General features: G+C 35.5%; 1 protein-coding gene across 1 annotated transcript in view; it reads right to left on the reverse strand.

Annotated features, from left to right (window-relative positions):
• LOC147838501 (complement factor H) overlaps positions 1-5,400 on the reverse strand; it is a 67,554-nt gene extending 62,154 nt beyond the window's left edge. Inside the window, exon 1 of the mRNA XM_087304394.1 lies at positions 5,260-5,400. The gene's annotated coding sequence lies outside the window, so the exon portion shown is untranslated. The remainder of the gene's footprint in view (positions 1-5,259) is intronic.
• Between the last annotated feature and the right edge of the window lie 600 nt (positions 5,401-6,000).

A 6,000-nucleotide genomic window follows, 5' to 3' on the forward strand; every position in this document is an offset into this window, starting at 1 on the left:
TATCTTCTAAATTAGCTGGTTAGACTAGCTCATCAAATTAAACTGAATCATTTGAAACGATTTGTGTCTCCAGTAAGCACTTTTCCACAAACTAATACTAAATGTTTCTAGTATGGATCAGTATATTGTTTGTATGTCGATCGTATGTTTCTAGTTTAGGTGGTATATTGTTAGAAATAATTCAGGGTGTCTGCGGGGTTGTAAAAGGTAGTAAAAAGTAGTAAATGAAATTGGCCAAAATTAAGGGTTTTAAAGTATAAAAAAGTAATAACTGTCATCTGACGAGGTAATACATTTTCCAGCCCTTTTTTTGGGATACATTTTCAATTTGTGTCAAGTGCAGGCCTTTATTCTAAAATTTGCGTGGATTTATTTATATGTCGAGAGTATCTGAGCGATATCAGGTGGTGTACATTTGCAGGCACCCTGAAAAAAACCGGGTACCCTGCTGGCTTGCTGCCAACCATGAGGGCAAGCTCGCTTTTATTTAATATTTGAATTAAAACATGGGAAAATGCAAGTTTTCAGACCTCTGGCTAGAGGACTTAAGATTTAAAGACTGGGTTTGGCCTGTAGTTGGCAATAGCCGGGAGGCTTATTGCTAAGTCTGCAAGAAGACAATTAATTTAACCTGGGTGGGAATGAATGGCATCAAATTGCATATAAAATCAAATAGCCACCAAGCTAGGATGTGCGGATGCAACGAGTAGCTTCCCATTTCAATGTTTTGTGCTACAGCTGCATCAACGACCTCAACCTCCACTGCTTTGACCTCAACATCGACTGCTTGGGATGCAAACCACTGCCAGCAGTGGGACTAGCAGCATTTTCAACAGGTGCATGATAGACGTCAGACAACAGACGCTATGCTACACCCCGCCATTACCACTACATTGCGAGATGAGGTACTGTGGTGTTTACTTTGCTTTACTTTAATGTATATGTTTTCTGCAATATGTTATTCCATTTGGAAAGATATTTCATTCACGTCACTACAATTGCAGCTCTAAGTTGTAACCTAACTGGTATAAAACTATTTTTTGATGGTATTAAAATAGGTAGTAAAACAAATTCAATTGTGCTTAAGTTCCGTTTATACCCTGTAATATGTTGTTAGAGTGACCGGTACTTGCTTTACTTTGCATTGTTTTGTTTTTAGGTGAAAGGAACCAGTCATATGGGAGTAAACTGCCTTTTATTCTGCATGAATAAAATAAACAAATGGCAAAGCTGAGACTGTGGCTTTCCTTAAGAGCTCGCCAAACACTCCTCAATCGTGTTTGCCGCGAACTGACGTAAATCAAGTTGAAGTGTGTTTAACATACACCAAAAAAAGACAAACAATATGCATACATTCAAAATCATAATAGAAGCATGAGTAAACACATACTGTACCTGCTTGAATAAAATAAACAAATGGCAAAGCTGAGTCTGTGGCCTTTCTTAAGAGCTCACTAACCTATCAGTGAAAGGGACAATCTTCACCACAAAGCTTGCACACTCATGCTTAAGAACTTTACCCAAAATACATGCTTCATATACTTACACAACCTCTCATAAACGTTTTTTTTTTTTTTTTTACAATGGAAGTCTATGGGACAGTTACTAGGGTGTTGTAAGTGGTTGCTAGGGTGTGGCTAGTAAGTTGAAAGGTCACCAGTGATTGGCAAATTAGTGGTCTGAGTTAAATGAGCTCAAACTTAAGTATGTATGACAGTCTGGTGCAAAGTTATGCTGTCACAAAGTTTGGTCCAATGTTAAGTCAATGGGACTTTTTCTACATTTCCGGGACAGTTTTCGGAAAACTGTAAGTCGGATCAGTTGGAAAAGATAAAGCAACTTAATTCAGTATGGTTTGGAGGTTTAGAGTTAGTTTGGAGGTTGTAGTATGAACAGTCTAGGGGGATATGTGTTCTTAAAACAGTCTAAGAAGAAGCATACAGAAGAATATTAAGTTTATGCAGCATAACAATATGTTGGCTTTCTCAATCCACCATAATCAAGTTTCCATCCACTCTCTTTTCATTCACTTGCTTTCCTGCTTACTCATGATGTGCATTAGTTGGCTTAGTACTTGAATCTAGTAAATGAAATATAGGAATGAGTCCCAAGGAAGTCTGAACACATCTGATCACAGCGATGCATTTAAATGTGTGTTAATACCAACTGAAAACAGTATCTTGACTTTGAAACTATGAGCACGTCCAATACCACACTGCTGTAATTCAAGAGCAGTGCAGTCAACAATCATCAGTTTTGTTTTGTTGCCATTATAGCAAGAGTTGTTGTTGCACTAGGCCATCTCATTCTGGGCGATGAGTCCAATAACTCTGCTAAGGAAAAGTTAATGATGTTATGCTTTAATGTTGAGCAATGCAGTCTAGGGTCGGAAGGTGAACAGCAGCGGACTCAGTACAAAGCCCTGGGGAACTCATCACAAAGAATGGTGGAACATGAGGTCCTAATATGAACCATGATGCTCTGCTGCGCATTGGAAGAGTAGCACTCTGCTGCAGAAGAGTTTAGATCTGGATGTTTCCTTTTGCTTGAGCTTGCAGTATGTGTTAAATGGCAAACTGAAATCAATGGAAATCAATAAGACACACAGTGGTGAATAAGTGCAGCACTTTTGCATGTAGTTTTATAGATTAAGTTCCATTTGTCGAAGTCACTGCTATTTAGAGTACACTTTTTTAAGATGGTGCTATTTAGTGACACTGTGCTTTTTGTGTCGTTCCTTTGTAAATAGTCTGATTAGGATTTTGTTATGAACAACTGCAGTGACTCCAGATTTAGTCATGATTTAATGCTCGCTTCTTAAAACAATCTACAATGAAAGCAGCAGGGAAATTAAAAGCTGAGAGATATGCCTACAGAAAGAGATTTAATTACTTCAAAACAGGAGCTTTAAACCATGCTAAATATTTTATTATGACGTTAAGCGGTTTATACGTAATGCTAATCGACAGAGGAAGAAAATATTTCGTTTCCAAAGCAAAAATGTTTTTAATTTTTTTTGTTGTTGTGTTATTTTTAATTTTTTTTTACAAATGATTTCACTTAATGTTTAAAATAATCAGTTTAGCTTGCAGATGTCCATGGTATAGGCAGATGACTTTAGAAAATATAGCATTGTGATCCTACAAGACATCCGCCATGACAACAACAGATGAATTAATGAACAAAGGTGTCTTATTCAGTGAATTATTAATAATCTGCAGTCAAACAATGGCGAGGTGGCCTACTGACAACAGTATACGTAATTTCAACACACAAAAAATTCTATGTGTGGGTGTTTTTTAAATTTATACTTAAAGATTTAAGGATCGATTTTTTAATAATTATTGTTAATTAAAAAAAAACATATTAAGTTCAAGATTATTAGCCCCTTTAAGCTATTTTTTTTGTGATAGTCTACAGAACAAACCATCATTTTACAATAACCTGCCTAATTACCCTAACCTGTCTAGTTAAACTAATTAACCTAGTTAAGCCTTTAAATGTCACTTTAAGCAACATAGAAGTGTCTTGAAAAATATCTAATCAAATATTATTTACTGTCATCATGGCAAAGATAAAATAAATCAGTTATTAGAGATGAGTTATTATAACTATTTTGTTTAGAAATGTGTATAAAAAAATCACTGTTCAACAAAAATTGGGGGGAAATAAACAGGGGTCTAATAATTCAGGGGGTTAATATTTCTGATTTCGACTGTATATGTTTATTATTTGCCTGATACTGATGGGAGATAAAATGTAAAAAAAAAATAATAATAATCAATGTAAAAAAAAAATCATCACTAATAGGCTGTTATGGCATTTTCAAATAAAAAGACTCTTACTGATCAAGAGACAAAGGGAAAATGTTATATTCATGTAGTGTAAATTTGTCTGGTGTTTCCTGCATTTTGCTGCAATGAGCTAATGCAGTTACATATGTATTATTGCAAATACAAGAGAAAAGAGACTTTAAATTAATTCCTGATTTAATAAGAGATGTTGACTGTAAATGAGCAAAACTCTGCATAATGCAGGTCAATTTTTACAAATGATTATTTTTTGTCCATTTGAACAGCTTTGAGGCAACGCAGTGGTGCAGTTGGTAGTGCTGTCGCTGTACAGCAAGAAGTTCACTAAGTCGAGCCTCTGATGGGTCAATTGGCGTTTCTGAGTGGAGTTTGCATGATCTCCCCGCGTTCGCGTGGGTTTTCTAGGTGTTCTCTGGTTTACCCCACAGTCCACTGAAATGAGGTACTGGTGAATTAGGTAAGCTATATTGTCCATAGTGTATGAGTGTGAATGAGTGTGTATGGATGTTTCCCAGAGATGAGTTGCAGCTGGAAGGGCATCTGCTGCGTAAAACATGTGCTTGATAAGTTGGTGGTTCATTCCGCTGTGATGACTCTGGATTAAAAAAGGGACTAAGCCGAAAAGAAAAGGAATAACTGAATGGATGAATGAATGAATGATTGAATAGCTTTGATAATGGATGATATTGCCATTATGGTTTGTATTTTTCTTTTTTTTTCTGTTACTCCCTTTAATGACCTCCTAGGGCTTAGTGGCAACATACAGCACGTTTTAGCTTTTATGTCTTACATTTTATACTTTGTTACAGACATACAGTGTCATCTTGCAACTGTTTTGCAGCATATGAAATGTCCCAAACACTATTTTTAACTGATAGTCAAAACATGTTTAAAAAGTGTATGTGTTTGTTATTATTGCATTAAAAGCAGTAAAGGGGAAAAAAACTGTTGTGTTCAAGACAGAAATTAGTGAGAATATTTATAAACTAATTTCAAGAGGATCACGTGATTATGATTGAACACAGTTTTACATTAGCTACGTATAATCCACCAATCAGGCCAGTCCTAACCCACTATAAAGAGCCAGTGTTTCTCACTACAGCCATCTTCGATTTGAAGAACACAACAACAACAACTACATCTCCAACTATAAATCCAACAATTTCAACAATATCTCAACCTTCCACTTCAAACTGCCTCACACAACGCAATCTCTGTGTCTTCAACCCAATCCTCCAGCAAGATCACAGTCAAAACTCGATCACTGTCCACAAACTCCGCCTAAACTCTTAAGACACTGGTGATCCAAGCCGAACTCTCACCGATTTCCTAGCGGTGCACCTGCGGTAATGTACATAACACTTTTAAAGGGAAGCCTCGCAAACTGCAACAAAGATTAAACATGTTTCTTTCGAAAGACGAATGTAGCGTGAATAGAATGACTCACCTCTCAAGCAAGGGTTCAGGAAATCCAATCCTTAAAACATTAGTCCACAACATATTTATACATTGATAAACATCCATGTTCATCCAAACTATCATCCAAACTACTCGTTGTAGTGAATTCAACAGAGTAGCGTCTCCAGTCATAACACTGGTGATTTGGTCAACAAAATGGCCGCCGGCCATTTTTGCACCTTTAATTGACACTCCTTTGAGCCAATAGCTGAAAGGAGAAGCGTCAACATCCAATAAGCTCTAAAAAACTTGAGATGGTCCCGCCCTCTCTCTTGACAAGCACATGAATGGACTTTGTGGCAAAGACTTTGTGAATGAATTGTGCTAGATATGCTTGCGATTTTTAATCACATTAGGTTTCCAAAGTAAAGCTATTTACGGATTAAAGTAAAGCCCATAACTAACATTCCATTCACACAGTTTCTACTAAATGGTGACATTGTTCTTAATTTCAGGGTTTAATGTTGGCAGTTGACATATTTAATAAAAAAATAAATAAATAAATAAAATAATAAAATTAAAAAAAAAAAATAATAATAATAATATATATATATATATATATATATATATATATATATATATATATATATATATATATATATATATATATATGTATATATATATGGCTGATTCCAGCGTTATGGATGTGACATTTGCAGTAAAAATTCAAAACATAAATTCGCAGAGAAAGTATACGTTAACATTATATTGAACCATCTATTTATATTTT

The sequence above is a fragment of the Danio rerio genome, chromosome 22, assembly GCF_052040795.2.
Source record: "Danio rerio strain M-AB ecotype USA chromosome 22, GRCz13ab, whole genome shotgun sequence".
Classification (NCBI taxonomy): domain Eukaryota; kingdom Metazoa; phylum Chordata; class Actinopteri; order Cypriniformes; family Danionidae; genus Danio; species Danio rerio.